This window comes from Camelus dromedarius, chromosome 2, assembly GCF_036321535.1.
Source record: "Camelus dromedarius isolate mCamDro1 chromosome 2, mCamDro1.pat, whole genome shotgun sequence".
NCBI lineage: Eukaryota > Metazoa > Chordata > Mammalia > Artiodactyla > Camelidae > Camelus > Camelus dromedarius.
Window position 1 is genome coordinate 37,873,720 of NC_087437.1, and position 19,502 is coordinate 37,893,221.

Here is a 19,502-nt window from a genome sequence, read left to right on the forward strand (position 1 = left end):
CCCATAGTAGTCTCATAGTGAAGTTGAGGAAGGGAATGGCTTATCTGGAAAAGATTCGGGTTTATATCTTTTGTCTGATAGAATGAATTATAAATTAATATACAGAAATAATATATCTGCTTGTAATAAAAGGAAGAGGAAATAAAACCATGTGAGAAGGGGTTCTGGACCCTCAGATCTTACAAGCAGGAAATTGGTTTAGAAGCCTTAGGGAAAAGAAATGTGGGCTCAAGAGGGAAGGATTGAGTTGAGCCAAGACCCATGGAGAATAATTTCCAGAGAGTAGGACTGAGCTCTAATCAAAGAACTGGCAACATGTGCCTGGATAAATTTCAGAATTGATGTGGACCAGTGACCATTGTGTGCCTGCTACTTTCCTGTCACTTTTAATGGGAGTGTCCATAGCATTTATCCAATGCCTGTCTCATAATTTTACTTTGAGTATTTGGAGACCTAGAAAAATTGGCTCTTTAGGCCAAATGTGTCACAAGATAGCACATCATTAAAAAGAGTGCTCAAAGAGCTGTGTTTGAGGAACTGCACACAAAGAGTATCACCTATACTTAGATCTGATTTGGATTGTAAGATTCTTAACTTTGAGCTGATGTAATTTTGGAATGAGACTGTTCAGTCTTGGGGAAGAGAATACATTTATTTTGCATGTGGGAGGGATATAAATTGTTGTAGTCTAAAGACAAACTGTGGCAGATTGCACTTTTCAAATTTGGCTGTAACCGGACCTCCTAGCTCACTTTTTCTTTTTACAGTATGACTTTGATACTCCTCTGATGAAGAGCTATTCTCTTCCCTTAAATCTGAGCAGGATTATGACAAAGCTATATGGCTTTGAGACAGAAGGTCATAAAGCGTGTTACATCTGTCTAGTTCACTATATTTGTATAATCCCAAGAGGCCAGTGTGGAGAGGGTCATGTGAAGAAGAACGTAGGTCCCTGGCCTGCAGGGACCTATCTGACTGATAGGTCATATCTGATATACCAACTTGGCAGTCATGTGAGTAAGTCATTTTGATATTTCAGCCCTCAGTTGAACAAATTTTCAGCTGATGCTGCATGAAAGAGTGCAGATTTGAGAGCAACATAAATTAAATTTTGGAGTGGATTGTTACACAATGGATACAACATTGAACACAGAATAAAATCAAACTCCTACCCTGTCCAGTGAAGACCAGTGTGACCTAGTCTCTGCCTAGCCCCCATGCTCATACAGCTCTCCATTGTGCTTGCTTTTTTCTGATCATAATTTTTCTCCTGTTTTCTAAAATCTAGCTCATTCCTGTCTTCAGAGTTTGTCATTGTCACTTCCCTGATAAGAGTATTTTTCTCCAAATCTTGTAATTTAGGTCAAAGTTTATGGATAATATGCTCAGAAATAGATTCTCTGACCATCAAATCTGAAGTAACCCACTAGGAACTCCATTCTATCTCCTTATTTTTATCATGGCATTTTTATTCTTTCTATCTATCTGTCTGTCTGTCTATCTATCTATCTATCTATCTATCTATCTATCTATCTATTTTCTATCTATTCTATTTTATCCTTTCCACTACTAAAAAAAAACTCTACAGGAACAGGGACATTGTTATTCTTGTCTTTTTCTCCATCTCCATTACCGAGAGTGTGCTTGGTACATAGCAGTTACTTTGCAAATATTTGTTGAGTGAATGAATCAGTGGAAATAAATATTAATTCAGTTTTACATAGCAAAACAGAAATCTAAGATTTAATACAATACATATTTCCCAGAAAAAACAATGGTTTCCTTTTTACTAGACCTATTAAATTAATTCAGAAAATGTTCACAATCTTGTGATAACATAGAAAATAGCTTGATCTCTATACCAGGTGGACCTCCTCTGTAGGTTCCTCCATGTCAGTAAATAGTATATAATAAAACCAAATTTTCCAGTAAAACTTAACACATTTAGTTACTTGATTTTTTTCCGTTATGAATCTTTTACTTCCTACAAGACAGACAAAAAATGTAACTCTGAATTTTTCCGTTTTAATGCCATATTTGGAGTTTGCTGTTAAGCTGTTTTAAAATTCTTTTCCAGAGAGGAAAAAATGAATAAGTAACAATAAAAGAAAAGATTCCAAATTCTGGGAGTTTATGATGTGAATCCTTGGCATAATAGTGATACAGTTTTTTCATCTAATCAATATTGCACATAGATTAGAAATAGAAAAATGATCTTAATTTACTGACTTGGAATTTACTTCTTCGCACTTCAAAGCCTGGATAACTAAGTAAATGCAGAAATATAGTTAGAATAATCCTTCTAATTAAGATTAGCCAGAGTCCCAAAATGAGTTAGAGAAATTGCATTAGTGATTTTCTCCCTGGGGAAGAAAGTAGTCTGAAGTCTCATTAACATCTAATTCTAAAAGAATCAAGAGATCTGTTTATATCATAATCTGACATTTGCAGCTTTCCTCAGTTTTCCTTGGGATTTCTTCAGATGTATTCTACTGAGAGAGGTATACCAAATCCTTCCGATTTGAGAAGCATATAGAGCAAGTCATAGCCTTAGGCTAGCAGACAGTCTTCTACGCTGATCATCCATGTTTCTGTCCTGAACAACCTCTACTGTTGGCTGTTGCATAAGAAACTCCTGGGATTAGTAGTTGGTAGACTTTAATTGCCTATTATTTCTTGCTCATTTTCTCACTCCTGTGATAAAAGTCAAAGGCTGAGCCCTCAATAGATTCTGTACTTACGTCTTATTCTATTAGCCTAATCATAATGCAATTCCACTTAAACACAAACACAGCAACAGCAATCATTACTTAATTCTAATTCATAACTCACTCTAAATAAGCCAGACCTTGGCTTTACTAAGCAATTGCCAATGTACATAAATAATAACATATATTTAGCTTATCACAGTGCCTAACTCTCCCTGATGAGCCAAAAAATTATATTTTGTTGTGCTTATCTTGCAGTTTCACAACTTGTCCCATTAATTTCCATACTGTTCCCTGAAGCTATTATGTACCTTCATCATCGGCTTCCCACCTTTGGCTCCTTATCTTTTCTTTCGACTCCTGCTTGGCCTTGTTCCTCTATTAGTGACAGCTTCTTTGGTGATCTAGCTTCTTCTACTTTCCTTGCCTTCAGATATTCTCATAACATCTTCCATCATTCTCCACATATATTATTTGCTTTATGCCATACTATATTTGTAAAATACATAAAAGATTGGTAGTATTTTTATTTTATAGATGATGAAACTGAAGTATGGAAGATAAATGACTCCCGAGAGGCCATGATTTGTGGGCTTTGTAGTGGGTTTAACAGGAGGAAAGCAGAGGTGAAGTGTCAGGATAGAGAAGTTAGAGAGAGCCAAGATGAGTGATAGAGACCTAAGAAAGAGGGAGTTAAATGGTCCAGGGCATAAAATGACTGGAGGAACAGTAGAAATAAAAAGAGGGAAAGATCTTAAAATTGATGACTCCTCTGTCCTGATAACTTCAAGTGCATTTCAATTTAAAATCTCTATCACCTCATTGCATGGGGATGGATGAAAAAAAAAAATACAGAGCATTTATCTTTTCCTGAAGCTTCCCATATTCACAAAATTCCTGATACCAAGAGAAGTACTATGAATCTGTTTAGTTTTATATTAGTTATTGCCATTTCTCTTTATCCCTCCGTATACATTTCATAAATTCTTTTTCACATATTATTTAACCTTATCTACTTGCCATGATATTGTTCAGTTGACAAATTCTATTTATTAAATATGAATCACACACATTTTAGTGGCCTAAATTATGCATTTATTATACATTACCTCTCTAGGAAAATAATGACTTCAGTAAAGATCATGGTCCCTGGTATTAGCTCCTGTTTGATAGTATCATCAAAAATGTACTTAATGATGCTGTTACTCTACCTGCCCAAAATTTATCAGTTTCCCCTGGTCCTCTCTGTTAGTCTCAGTTTGGGTCTCTGTCCAATCCTTTCTTCTTTCTTGTTTCCAGAGCCAGTGTGGGTAGCTGCAGAGTTTCTATGTAATGTGAATTCCAGGGGTGCCCCTGGCATTCTGAAGTGCACAAGCTGCAAAAATAAATCTAGCTATGACTCTGAATCAGTTCTATATCACAGAGTTTCTATTTGGCTCCTTAGCAGAACATACTCTAATTAATACAAAGAGAAAACAAACCTATACCTACTAATAAACAGAAGATTTATTTAATGAGCTTCTACAATAAGGCAAGCTGTGTTGGGAACTGAAAAGTGATAGTACAGACCCAGCCCCACTCTCATGGAGCTTACATTCTAGTATGGGGAGGAGCAGATGATAATAAAATAAAAAATAGGTAGAACAAAACATTGGGGAGTGCTTGGTAGCACTATGAAGGAAGATAAAGCAGGATAATAGGTTACACACATATGGATACTTATTTTGAAAAAAAAAAAAAAAAAACCTCTCAGGAGTGGAGATATAAGTGGAAAAGCTACTCTCTGTAAGAGGATATAGGAACAGAAATCTGAATGAAGGGAATAAGTGAGCTTGCCGTGCAAGTATTTGGAGAAATAGTATTTCTGGGTGAGGCAATAGCAAGTACAAATGCCCTGAGAAAACAGTGTGTTCAGAATATTTAAGGAATAGCAAGGGGACTACTGTGGCTAGGGCGAAGTAGGCAAGTAGCAGAATGGTAGGAAATGATGACACAGAGAAAACTAGAGACGAGGTCAAATAGTGACTTTTAAGCAATAGGAAGAACTGAGGAATTTATTCTTAGTGTGATGGGAAATCTCAGAAGCGTTTTGACCAGAGAAGTAACATTATCTGATTTGCCACTTACAAGTGTCATTCCTGCTACTATGTGGAGAATAGACTGAGAAATGCAAGGCAGTAAGCCATGAGGAAAGCTGGGAGGCTGTAGAAGGTGCCCATGTTAGATATGATGATGTCATTTGGGCTGGTGATGCAGGTGGTGAGAAGAGTGAAAATGAGAACATACACCCAAGGTAGCACTGATTACCTTAGCTCTGAATAGTGTTTACAGAAGGATTTGATATGAGATCTGAGAAATAGAAGGATGAAATGTGATTATAACATTTTAATCCTGAGCAACTAGGTAAGTGGTAGTGCCATTTCATAAGGAACATCAGAAGACAAAAAACTTGAGGGCAGAAAATAATAGGAATCAGGAGATAATGTTTAGAGATATTGAGTTGAGGTACCCAAACACATCCAGTTAGAGTTTAGTGTGTTTGTATTGAGTCAGTTGAGCTAATCTTGGAATTTTATGTTTACCCAAATTCTCTTCACTGAATAGTTCTAGATGGGTAATAAAGACATTTTTCACAAAATTTGGAAGACAAAAGTAAAGTAGCAGCCATATTCTTTTTATTCTCACAAGGATAAAGCAGGGATAAGGTACTCTGGCAGTACACACATATGGTCACTTTGCTGACTCACCTTGCTGGCATGAGGCAGCAGAAAATTCTCAGAAACTTAAGGAGTATAACAAAGAAAATGAGTATCTAGCACTATATATATATAATATATATATATTATATATATATATATATACACACACACACATATGTATGTATCTATATATATATAGTACTGTTTGCAATTATAATGGTAGATGGATAATGAGAATTAAGCATATTATTAAATAACATGACAAGGGATTTAAGTGATAATTAAAGAGCAATCCTTCACCAGTAAGGATAACAAATACCTTTACACAAAGTTCCTATTGGTCCCGGAGCCTGGCAGGTGCTGGCAGTGCTTTTAAGAGGCTACAGAGTAAGATCTGCCGCGGTTTTGCTGGTCTGTTAAAAATAGCCTTAGGCCAGACACATGTCATCCATCAGAATTAAGTGGATCACTCAGCTTCCTGTACCCTGTCTTCTGTTACTCCATGTACTTTCCCAGATTCTGATGGGTCCTTGGCCCTTGCTTCTAGGTGTAACAGTGATCTCTGCCTAGGGGAAAGGTAATGATCCCTGAAACAATGTATGCAAGCCATGCATATATTTATTATCTCAGGATTGAGCTTCCATTACTAATAATAGCTATCGTGTATTGAGCCCTCACTCTGTGCCAAGCTCTTGCAAAACACATTCCAGATTTTATCTCATTTAATCCTGGCAACAGTGGTATAAGACAAATTCTAGTATTAGTCTTATTTTGTATTCAAGTAAATTTAGTTGTAAAGAAATTTAGTAAAATGCTCAAGGTCTCACAGTAAATGGCAGAACAATAAGGACTCAACCAGGTGCCACCTGCCTCTAATGACTGACCTCATTTATTATATTAAGTTTCTCCCCTGGGCTTAGGTAAAGCTGTGGACAGCTTTCTTGCAGAGATTTCTGGGAGTATATGCCTGTTTGCTTTGCAGTTGAACTTTGATGTAGCCCCTAGAATCTTGAAATCTTGAAGGAGGGAGCAGAACCTGCAATAACTCTAGTGATGTTTCAAAGTGAGCTTCTGTTTTGAAATAAACAGCCATATTTTTAAGACAGATTATTTTATTCCAGAAAAAATATCACTTGACTGAATCATTTAACTTTGTAAATAAAAAACCAAACTCCATATCAGAAAAGTTATTTCAGACCCTTAATTAAAAGCAGTAAATATGTTCTGTTTAATAATGAAAAATATGGTCACTGTAGTACATCTCTGAAGACTGACATTTTCTGATTTTTTTTTTTTTTGTTAATAGGATGAGACTTGACTGTTCTAGAAAACAACAGCTTGTCCTGTGGAGAATTCTGAGTACATGCAGATGGAAAATTAGAGGCTGAATACCAAAAGACAAAGGAGCTGTTTTCCTGAGAGTCCATCTGGGACCCTAAGTACAAGCAGTGGTGAGCTAGTTAGCAAAGGTGAAGTACGGAGCTGGAGGAGCAATACTGGATCCAAAAGGCAAGATGTACAGTCTATCAGGAAGATTAGCCATCATAAGCGTGTAGGTACTGAAAAACACAGCTACAAAGTATATAAAGCTAAACTATCAGAAATAGATTTTCACAAATTAATAGATTAAATTTTTTTCAGTAAACAAAGAACATAGAAGTTTTTCCAAAATACTTATATTAGTTAAAAAAAATCAATAAAATGCAAGAAAGATTTGTATATTTTACAATAATGGAAGACAATAGAATAAAATTAGAAATTAAAAGCAAAAATAACCAAAATGAATTAATGTTTTGAAAATAAAAATACTTTTCTCAGTTATTTGTGTTAAAGAGGAAATCAAAACTGAAATTATAGATTATAGAATCTCACTACATACCATATCACATATTAAAATCATACTCAAAAGAAAATGTATAGCATTAAATGCTTTTTTAAAAAAAGCATGATAACAAGTGAAATTTGCATTCACCTCAAGAATCTAGCAAAACAACAAAATGAATGAAAAAAATGAGAACCAAAGCTGACACAATTTGTGGTCATTGTGTTAAATAAAACTGGATCTAAGCATATTTTCGTGTCCCTCAATAGAACAATACAGAGAACAAGAAAAAATAAGTCAGTTACTTGCTCTAGGAAATTCTTGCTCTTCAAAGACAAGACTGTGAACCAGCTAAAACAGCTTTTTAATCAAGACTAATAGCTTAACAATACTCATTTCAAGACACTCATTTCATGGTGCCCATCAATCCAAAACTATTATTTTTTAAATCCTACCAAATCCCAGCCAGTTTCCCTCCTGGAAAGACTCACTTTAAAATCGTTCGGCTCAGGAGCTAAAACCTGATAACACACCCCCCCCCCACCCCCGCCTCCGCCGGCTCTCCCTGTCTAAGTCACCACACCTGTACTCTACTGACGTGCTATTCTTCCTTACTGCGTAAGATCTCATAAACTCAGCTTTGCTTGATTGATGATATTTCTGGAGGAATTTTAAGAAGTTAACAAAGAAAGAAAAAAAAAGTAAATATAAAAGTTATTTAAATAAGGGAGAAGTGACAAATATTTTTCATTGAATTCCAAATAATACATGGAGATACTTACCCCTCAGGAAGTGGAGCATAATTCTTATTGTTGTTGTTCTTTTTATTTACGAGCTGAAGCCACACCTGCCTTTTATAATTAAATGGGTGGAATCCTTCTTTACATCTCTTTGCACATGAAAGACCCAAGAACACTAGGGGTTTACTCAGTCCAAAACCGCTGGGAGCAGCTCTACAGCTTCCTACCCTGGGTTCTACAAATAGAGCTGTGATAATTCACTCTATGGACAGCCGTTAAATCTTAACATAATTGTGATGGTTAACGTTATGTGTTGACTTGGTTAGGCCATGACACCCAAATATTTGCTCAAAAGTTATTCTAGATGTTTCTGTGAAGGTGTTTTTAGATGAGTAAAGTTTTGAGTAAAGCAGATTACTCTCCATAATGTGGGCAGGCCCCATACAATCAATTGAATCAACTTATTAGAAAAAAAACCTGAACTCCCCAAAAGGAGGAATTATACCCACAGACCACCTTTGGACTCAACCTGCAACTTCCCTAGGTCTCCTGCCAACCAGCCTACCCAACAGATTTTGCTGAACTTCAACTATCACATAAGCCAGTTTCTTAAAGTAAGTCAATCAATCATCAATCTCTCTCTCTCCATATATATATATATATATATATATAATATGCAACAATAAAATAAATGTACTCCAAACTCATTAAATAGATCAGAATAATTGCATGCAAAATATTAGGAAAATATTAATAGAATGTTTTATTATCTGGACTTAATATACTATCCTATTCAAGAGATACAGCCTGGAAACAATATAAAATCATGACAAATATAACAATATATAATTATTTTTAAAGTTATTTATGGATAACTGCAGCCATAATTAGTTGCTATTGACAGTCAACATAGTATAGTAAACTATGGATTAAAGGTAATTATATATTAAATTATGAAATCAGTGAGAAAATATTTAAAAAACATAGCAGAGCAATGAACAAAGAAAGTTAAAGTAATTCATAGGAGAAGAAATAACAGCAAAAATCATATGAAAAAATCAAACATTTTGGTGATAAGGAAATGGATTTGAAAACAATACAATTCAAAATTTTGCTATTGAGTTTACTTTTTTCTTTTAAAGCAATGATTAATGAGTATGACAGTGTGGGAGAACATACATAGTTGATGGAAAAGTAAGTTGAAAGACAAAGTACCTTCTAATACCAACATTTGAAATACGCAAACACTTTGAGTCAAAAATTCCACTTGCAGGATTTACTTCTATAGAAATTCTCCCACTTAGCTCTTTATTATTGTATCATTCTTAGGAAAGAAAGAAAATGAAATCATCTTATATTCTATTTATATGGGAATAGGTTAATAAAGAGAGGTATATTTACAGTTTGGAGTAGCTGGCTGCTATAAAAATAAGATGCACTGATGTGCAAGTTATGCCATTATGTTCGTGAAGTAGAGAAAAAAGCTAATTGCAGAGCAATATACATAGGTTTAATTTTGTAAAAATAAAGGTAATATTGTGTATTTTTCCTATACATGCAAATGTACACTCATATATACATGTACCTACATATAAATACTTGAATGTGCAAATTCTGAATTGTACACATCAGTGTACTCAGATTATAACTAGTGTATAAGAGCTTGGAGGGATAGGTATGAAAAATTTACTTTCATTTTAGACACTTCTGTATTATTAAATGTTTTCAAAGAGAAGTCATGTCTTTTAAGGTTACTTATTTTAAATAGTAGGCCAGTGAGACTGGAAGCCTGACACCCTTCACATCCTTCCCCAATAAGGTTAGATTCTCCAGCTGTTATTATGCCATTGAACACTCTATCCATGATTGCTTTCTATGTCAGTCATCAGTTGCAACATACCAGAAACACAATGACCACAAAAATACCCTTAAGGCTTAATTCAATGTAAAATGATTTAAAAAGTTGGACAATGAAATGAATCAAAGAAGAATGAATAAATAAATGACTTAACAGAGGAGAAAGATGAATGAAGGAATAAACAGAATAAGGGAACAGTAGAGGAAATAAAGAAAAATGAGTATGACATATCAGAAAATTACAGTCTTCTGCAAAAAATTTAAAAAATAGAGAAGTTAAACATCACAATTTAACTGGATGGACATAATAATTGTTAGACCTTGATGGAAATTATTTGCTATTTTTTGTCTATTTTGTAAACAATATGATCATGTACGTTAGTAAACACAACAAATTAACTTTACTATAAAATTGCTTAAATTGTAATGATATATTTCATTCATTGGATTTCTTCAAAATATTAGAATTTTCTTATAATTACATAGATGTATCATGAGTAGAAAATTTCCTATTTTGCTAAAAGAATTGATCAGATTTTCATAGCATATTTAGATTAGTCATTTAATATCAAAACCTATTTTTTAAAATTATTTACTTTCCTTGGTTATTTGTGTATTGCTTTTCAATTAATAGCTTTCAGTTAGCAAAAAAGGAAAGTACTTGATGTGCATTTATTCTCTCTGAAGGTAATCATTGTTCAAAAGATGTGAAATGCGTGGTCCAGAACCCAAGGTACTTAGAATGCATTAGACACATCTGTGATGACATTGGAAAGCTGGTTTGTTACCTTACCACATTGTTTCTTCCAAGAAGTAGGCACATTCATAAGAACATAATCCTGAAACTTTCTTAAAATTTATATTGAAGAGAGGAAAATGAAATGCTGGCTTTAGTAATGGTGATCATTTCTTTTTAAATATTTAATAGGTATAAATAGCTATTTAGTTATTAGCTACTATAAAATAGTTATTTAATAGGTATAAATAGCTAATTTATGCTGCGGTCAAATTTTTTAAGCTATGCAAACCTTATCTTTTTTACTTCAGGTGGAATTGTTCAACCTTTCTAAATAATAAGCCATTTCTAGGTTAAAGTAAGAAACAACTGGAACATTTTGTGTGGTTTTGTTTTCTTTTGGAGAACTATGCTAGTGGTACTAGGTTCCCCTTTTGAGAAGCTGGGATAATAGGTAATTTGTCCTTGAAATATATTATTAATACCATATCCTGAGGCCGCTAAACTAATTTGAGGGTGAACAAACTACAGCTCATAGACTCAATCTGTCCCAATGCCTGGTTTTGTAAATAAAGTTTTGTTGGGGCACATTGGTCCATTCATGTCCTTTTTGTCTATGGCTGCTTCTTTTGCTATAACGGTAGAGTAGCTGCAACAGAGATGATATGTACTCTAAAGACTAAAATATGTACTATCTGGCTCTTTACAGAAAACATTTGCTCACTCCTGAACTGAATTGACCCTTGTGTCCTTGTGTCCTGCCTCATCACTGTAATAAATGCCCAGAAACTATAAAGAGTACACATAGGCCATAGTTGGCATTTCTTACACTTGAGAAATGCAAATAATCCCCTCAAAGGATGAAAAGTATATTTCTAGACCATGATTAATGGCTTAAATCACTTTTATTATATATCTGAATAAACATATAACTAGATATACACCCTTTACATATAGCTTTAGTTTATTCCAAGACATAATTAAAGTATTAAAAATTGAATTACCATCGAATGGAATTAATGTTGTTATTTTGCAGAAACTAAATCAGTGTTTGGAGGATGAATATGGCACTACCTGATGTGACATAGGGTCTTTTGAGTTTGGCACGTGGGCCCTACTGCACTCCACGTGGTGACTCAGTTCTCCCTCTGTTTTTCTCCATTCACATTACTATGAAAACTTTATTGGAACAGAAAAAGTTGGCATCATTTTGGGCTTGACTTCTTAAGTAAGCATATCATAAATGGAGAAAGATCATAAAATTGTGGCTCTAAAACTACCTGTGTTCTTTTTCTCATTTTCTCAGGACCAATCATCCATTCCCTCATGATACCGACTCATTTCTAAACTGATATGCAGTGCAGGCCCTGGAATCCCATGGCAGCCCTTGTTTATAGTGATCTTCCAGGTGACCTGGTATGTGCTTTTATATATACATATATATATATATATATAAAACATTAGAGTATTGTAATCTGAATTATTAGAATACTCTTAAAGTGAAGAGGAAAATTAAACTATTCTCAGTGAGAACTTATAGATTATTAGAATACATTTGTACACCTTTATTCTGTTTGAGAAACATTAAGCCACAGAAGAGATGAAACCATTTTAAAAGAAAAGAAGTGCAGGTTATGGGTCACTTCATTCATTCAGTAAGGCAAGGATTTAAGATGCTATAATATTACTTAGTGCTGGAGCAGTTTTTATTGCAGACTTCTAGAACTTGAGCAGAGTCAAAAGCAAGTCCCTCTATTTCAACAGAATTCTTCCTCCTTTAAGCAACCTAACAAATTTAATAAAATAAGCACATTAATAGTCAGTTTTGCATAATACAGAATTATGAATGAATTGAACAGAATATGGATGATATGTTGTTTGTACTGTTAATACTTACAGCCAACCTGAAAAAACCAAAAGTTTCTACATCAAATAGTTATGTAGTATAGGATTTCAAGTCTGGGGTGGGAATAATTGCCAAAACAAGTGGTAAGAATAATAAGTAGTCCTAAATTCTAAAGGAGTTTGATTATAGGAAATGATACAAGGTACAGGAATTTGCTGTAGTGAAGATTCCTATAATGTGAGATCCATATGTATAAAAAAAAAAAACTTGCCAGATCATTTTATTTCAAAAATAGGTTCTCAAATTTTAACATAAACTTAGACATATTTTGACCCTTGCTTAATATCTTTAGAGAGGATTAATTTAGATAATTATATTGTTAAAATTACGCAATTGCTAAAATAATTAGGAAATTATGATTATTCTGGTAATGCAGCTCTGATTTGAACAAGTTCCAGGTACCCACAGTCTCTACTGTTTAACCAACTGTTCTAGAACAGATTATGGGATTTGCCTGGGGTGAGGATGACTGAGAATGATGGCTTGGACTCAATTCTAGGTTACTTTACTTTGATTTTCTTCCAAAGCAGCAGCTAAACAGAGTGGATGCTGTAAATGAGGTAAGAAAGTAGATGGGTGGATGTGACAAAACACTTGGCCTCTTACACCTCACTCAAGTGCTTCGGTGTTAGGTTCTCTTAGCAAACCACTGGGAACGAGACATACCTGAGTCAGAGTGTGGGTCTGTGTGCTCACTGCCTTTTGTGTCCCCAGTAGTCATGTCAGCACCCAGAAGCAACTTATACTATCTTAACAGGCAATAATGCCATTGTTCAGGAACCTGCATCCCCATACCATGCCTGTGGGACGTAGGAGGTTCTCTCGCATGCGCACTTAGGCACAACTGGGCCTACCAGCCAATAATATTCTGCTTCGCTGATTACCAGTACATGGAAAAAGTTCTTATCGAAACAAAGGGAAAATACAGGTGCAAGGAATAAGGACAATGAGAAAGAAAAACAGTGATACTTTTAAAATAAAAAGACTCCTAATTATTTAGATTAAAAATTATATTTTGGATTATTGCACCATCATAGAATACTCTGCAAATTCTTATGATTTTGAAATTTTATTAATAGTCTCCACAATATGCTCAAGAAATTTAGTATACAAATACATTTTGTTATCACAAATGCAGTAATGGCCACATTCATATCAAGAAATGATAAATGAACTGCATCTGATATGGTAGCATCTTTTACATTCTCCTTTCCTCTCTGAATAGATTGTGGCACATTATAAAATAGAATCCCTTTAGTTCATGACTTGTTCAGTTGCAAATTCATGTAAACTACAGGACCAGTTTGGCACCTGCTGTGATCATGAGTCTACTGCTGTTTCTCTAATCAGAAAACATTCCTATTAGATAAACCATCTGGCTTGAAAAGCATCCCTTTTGCATTCAAAATGGTTTGGTTAGAATTCAGCCAAAGTATATTTTAAAAGGAAAGATGTGTCAGCAAGACCAGTCTGTTTACTAATGGAACAGTCCTCTATTAAAATATCATTTGCAGAATTAAAGCTACAAAATGAAAATATTACAAAACATGAATGTGTTCTAGTTACATGTGAAAATGCGGGTGGCGGCAGCCTTTGTCTAAGGCCATCCACTGAAATCTGTTGAAACTTAGCTAGTCATAGTCATCATCTGATCAGAGCCAACTGAACTGCGTGGTATTCTGATTGCAGTCATTTTCGCTGATGCGTGACATATCACGAATGCTGCTTCGTGACCATCAGTATTATTTGTAGGGTCTAGGGTACTACTTGGATATTGACTGAATCATGTATATTCCTATGGATGTGTGTCATTTTTATTTATGCTTATATGCTTCAAGCTATATAATTTTACATCATTCAGTCACATACCAATAACACTATAATTCTACTTTAGAAATAATTCATGAGAACCCAAAATATCTAGCCTTAATATTTTGAGTGAATTTTGGGTGCTACTAACAGGAAAAATAAAATATTGAAGCATAACTTTAAAGTTAATTAAAGCTTAACAGTCATAAGGAAAAATGTGGATGGTAAAAGAAATGCTGCCCTTTGATCTTTTCTCTTCCATTAATGTGTTTATCAGAATTTTACTGTATGCACATACTTGTTAAGATGTTCTCAGCTTTATTTTAAAATATAGAGACACTCTTCCTGCCTTCAAGGAGTTTGCATCTGTTTAACGAAGCAAGACTAATAAAATAACTGCCTCGTCATGAAAAAGTGCATGTGGCTTTTTGAGATTCAATTGAAAATATAAAGATCAGAAAAGGGAAGATCAGAATTTAGAATTGTCTTGATGATCCAGTTGGTGTTAGAAGGATAGAAAGCGAAAAGGCCAGACACTTGGAGGAAACATGAATGGAAGACTAGAACTGTAGGATACAGGCAAAATGGGCTTTCATATGCACGGAACAGGACTGGGATTTGGATATATCAAACTGGGGAACTGATAGCTATCCAGAGCCCTTCTAATGTGTTTCAGATAATTTAATATTTGCCTACACAAATCAACTTGTGTGGGTAAAGAAGTAATTTTTACTTTTCTTTTTCTCAGCTGACTTGTACTTATACTCATTTTCTTACTTTTTTTACTTTCATTTTCTCAACTGGGCTGTAAACTCCTTGTCCACGAGGAATATATTATATTCTGGAGCACCATAGTGACTTAAGATGTCTTGAACACTGTGGCACTCACATGATATTTTTTCAAAGAATGAATACACGTAATAAATGCTAGTCATGTGATTTTGTGTGTGTGTAATGACTAAGACATCTTTGTCATTTTCAACTGAAAATCCAAAAACTTTTTATATTGACAATGCCTGAAGTATGAAGTGCTTTTATTGAATTAATGTAAAGGCACGATTATTGCTAAAGTGAAAGAATTCATAAAGGTAAAATTGGAGGATCCCGGAGAATCCTAACAACCTCTTCAAATTGCCTTTTTAATCCTACCTTATTATCATTTCCTCTTTTTGCTGGCTTTAAATCTCTATGATTGAAATCACTTCTCTGGAAAGTACTATGGATATGAAATCATTGTCTCCAAGAGGTTACCAGCAATACACTATATGTATATTTGGAACTGTTATGTGTTATCTGGATCTGGAAATAGGTGATGGAATATTTTGCCATCACATTATTAACAAGAACGTTTTCACCAGATTTGGTAAGCAGCAAATCTGAAAGCAGAGAATAGCTTTGTTCTGAAAGAAATGATAAAATACAGATAAATTTCATTAGGTAGGGAAAAATTATCAATTTTTAAGACTTGGGAAGGAGCACCCAAGTAAGAGGACCTATGTCAAAACAGGTTTCGTGAATATGTGGGGGGAGGGGTGTACACACACTGGTATGTGTTGTATAAAAGCTCTGTCAACGGATAAATGTGCTAGAAAAGTACAAAAATAATAAATGAAATAATAGGTAATAAATTTATAGTAATTTTTAAATAATTGATGCTTATATTAAATCAATATAAGCATCTTCTATTTCCTCTTATGGAATACCTTAAGAGTGGACATTCAATAAAATTATTTAGCCAAAACACCTATTTCTGACAGACATTTAGGTTAATAAAACTGACATATGCCATTTATTGATTATTTACATATGCCAAGTACTATGCCAAGGGTTTAGATATTCATATTTTATAATTTATTTCTCACCATACTTCCATGTTTCTTTATAAATTAGGAAACTGTCACACAGATACAGGAGCCTCTGCAGTGCCAGAGAATAGGGCTTATGAATTAAATTACTCTGCTTCCCAGATGTATGTTGATGCAAGTTTAGAAAAAGGTGGAAATAGGTGACTCCTAGTGTTGTTTTTATTGTTACGGTTGACATTTTCCAGATGTAGTGGGCTTCAAAAATCAGGATGCTGTTCAGCAACATACAATCAGTAAAGTTGCTGGAGTGAACAGCAAGTAAGTGTTGCCACTTGGAAGGATGAGAAACCATTTTGAGGCAAGACTTCTTGAAAGTGATGAGTGAACCTAGAAGTGCGGACCTAGCTCACAGCATCCAAATCAGAGCTATGAAAGCTTCAAGGGCCTGTTGAATATTCACGAGAATATAGTATTAGATTCTTCTGATCTCATCAAAACAAAATGGACTAAATATGAAAGTATTCATGCATGAGCAATTAATAATGATATATTTAAATAATGGCTATTTATTTCTGTTTTTAGTCGTTGCAGATTCCCATGTAATTGCAAGCAGAATATTACGGTGGTGAACATCACAGTCTCCGGTATGTGCCTGATTTTGAATCTCATGTCTGTCACTTGCTAGCTGTGTGACCTAGAATAAGCCAATTAAACTCTTAGAGCCTTAGTTTTCTCATCATGGGTCCATCTGAGGATTAAATAAGTTAAGAACGTAAACACTTAGAACAGTTTCTGACACATAGTAAGCACTAAATGTTAGTCACTATTATTATGGGTTTTATGTAGACACTCTTAAGTAAAATAGATGAATACACTGGTTACTTTAAATCATTGATTTTTACCTGTGAAAAGGGTGTGAGATATCAAAGAGAGGATGGGGACAGGATTTCCTCTATCTAAACCTCCCTGGAAATTCTGACAAGTCCCTTTTTTCCCCACCCCTACCTGCCCCATACGAAAATCGTTCTCTTCCTTCCAGTCGAGAATCTTAAGTTCTAATGAGAGATCTTACTTAACAGAACTATCTTGCAGATGGGAATGGTATGGAGGCAGGAAGAGTTTAGAAGCATTGATCTAAGTAGGGTTGGATCACATGATCTTAACTGCCTGAGTAATAGCTTTTTTTACTCAGGTTTTTGACATGCTTTATGAAACAAGCTTTGAACCTTACTGTGGAATAGAATCCTCAACACTGAGTATAATAATATCCACTCCAGGTGCCCTCATTATGAATTTACAAGTAAGAGACTGCTTGCATAGCAAAATTCCAGGAAAATCATGTATCTCCCTTGAGAAACAGGAATATTGGTGAGAGCTTCATGTAACTGATTGTCTCCTTGCCTTTGACTTGCCTTTAATGATATGCAGAGTGAATATGCATGTTTTTAAATATGATAGATCAGAGGATTAAGTTATCAAAAGAGCTGTATGGAGTATAATCTCCTGTAATAGAAATGAGTCCCCATGAGATGACAGTTAAAAGTGTTACTCTGTGGTCACATGTTTTACTTAGAGAAAAGTTTTTTTTTCTTTTGCATTATCACAAAAGAAAACTGTGAATATGTTTACATTCACCTAATCGAAGTCGTGTTTTCATATGTAATTCCTATCAGATTTTTATTAGTTTCTGTTGTTGGTTGAATTGTATTCTCCAAAAAGGTAAGTTGAAGTTCTACCTCCTGGTACATGTAAATGTGACCTTATTTGAAAATAATGCCTTCATGTAATGAAGATGTAATGAAGTTAAGATACGGTCATAGTGGATTAGGGTGGCCCTTAAAACCAGTGATGGGTGTTCTTATAAGCAGAGGCAGGTTTGAACACAGAGACATAGATGCACACAGACAGAAAGTGGTCATGTGAGGATAGAGGCAGAAACTGGAGTGATGCAGCTACAGCCAAGGAATGCCAGGGATTGCCTGCAACTATCAAAAGCTAGAAAGAGCCTTGAGGGAGAGCAAGACCAAGCTGACACCCGGATTTCAGACTTCCAGCCTTCAAAACTGTGAGAGAATAAATCTCTTTATCTTTAACCCACCAGTTTGTAGTGCTTTGTCATGGCAGCCCTAAGATGCTAATACAGTTTGCATCATCCATGACATTCCAACCACAGTGGCTTTTAGATCTCAAACATGTGAAGTATTTTTCTGCCTGAAGCCTTTGCCATGGCTATTCCCTCTGCCTGGAATACTCTTCTCTAGATCCTTCCATGCTTGGCTTTTGCTTTTCATAAAGGAATTACACAGACCAGAGTCCCTCCCTTAGGACCTAAATTAAAGTAGCCAGTCATTTACTCTTCACCATGTCAGCCTCAATTAATTCCTATGTAGAAATTATGCTGGATATATTTTTTATCTATTTTCTCTTCTTTATGGGTTTAACTATTTTTTGTTCTTTTATCACTAGAATATAAACTATAAGAACAAGAATTTTATGTTTGTTCAGTACTTAGAATAGTGTCTGGTGTATGTAGGCATTCAGTAAGTATTTACTGAATGAATAAAGTCGTAATTTTTTATGGCTTGAAACAAAATCTTGTAATGTCATAGATGAGGTCCTGGAATATATTAGTTGTTTTAATTTTATAAACAGCTGTTGTACATCTCTATGAGCATGACATTTATGATATTTTCATTTTTTTCAACTTTTGTAAAGTTGGACTTGCAAAAATTATTTTATAAATATTCTTTTACTTCTGAATAACTAGCAGATGTTGCCAAGTATCAGTATCTGAAAGCCACATTTTCCAGTTACTCTTAATTTTTTCAAGTTAGCTACTGAGAGGAAAATAAGCTTTTAGCAAATTTTTCTTTTCGCCAACACATTTCTAAAGGTAGTAGTTGATATATTCTGCAGTTTTCAGTTAACTTGTCAAGAATATAAAGTACAATCTGATTTGTTCTTTCCTGATAATCTTAATGTAGTTAGGCATAATGCATGAATATGTAATAGTGTGTTTGTGAAGAAAGATGATGGGTTAGATGGAACGAAGAACTTTTCAAATTTCCTCTCCAGGCAGTGTTTTTCATAAATATTTCCAACCCAAATGACCTTCTCTATTTGATAACTTTGATGAAATTCCTACCTACAGTTTTATAGATTTATAGTCGTTATGGTATTAACAACCTCCCTAAAAGTTCTGTATTTTTTAGATATTTTTAGTCTTGAAACTCTCAGTACAAGTTGTTGTTATCTTTGACATTCATCAGTGTTTGCTTTTTGATTGTTTTTGTAAAAAACTGTAAGTTCAGATCTGCAATTACCTAGAGACTTATGTGTTATTTTGTCATGGTTTATAGTTTGATTTACATGCATTAGTTGAATATGTTTCTTTCAGCTGATACCTTGAGATCTTCCTCC

General features: G+C 34.5%; 1 long non-coding RNA gene across 3 annotated transcripts in view; it reads left to right on the forward strand.

The window, feature by feature from the left end:
- Positions 1-6,728: 6,728 nt before the first annotated feature.
- LOC105085979 (uncharacterized) overlaps positions 6,729-19,502 on the forward strand; it is a 37,990-nt gene continuing 25,216 nt past the window's right edge. For 2 of the 3 annotated variants that reach the window (XR_004136380.2, XR_004136381.2), the window contains exons 1-3: positions 6,729-6,963; positions 11,869-11,978; positions 16,665-16,726. This is a non-coding gene — a long non-coding RNA (uncharacterized LOC105085979). The remainder of the gene's footprint in view (positions 6,964-11,868; positions 11,979-16,664; positions 16,727-19,502) is intronic. The other variant, XR_836881.3, reaches the window with a different exon arrangement.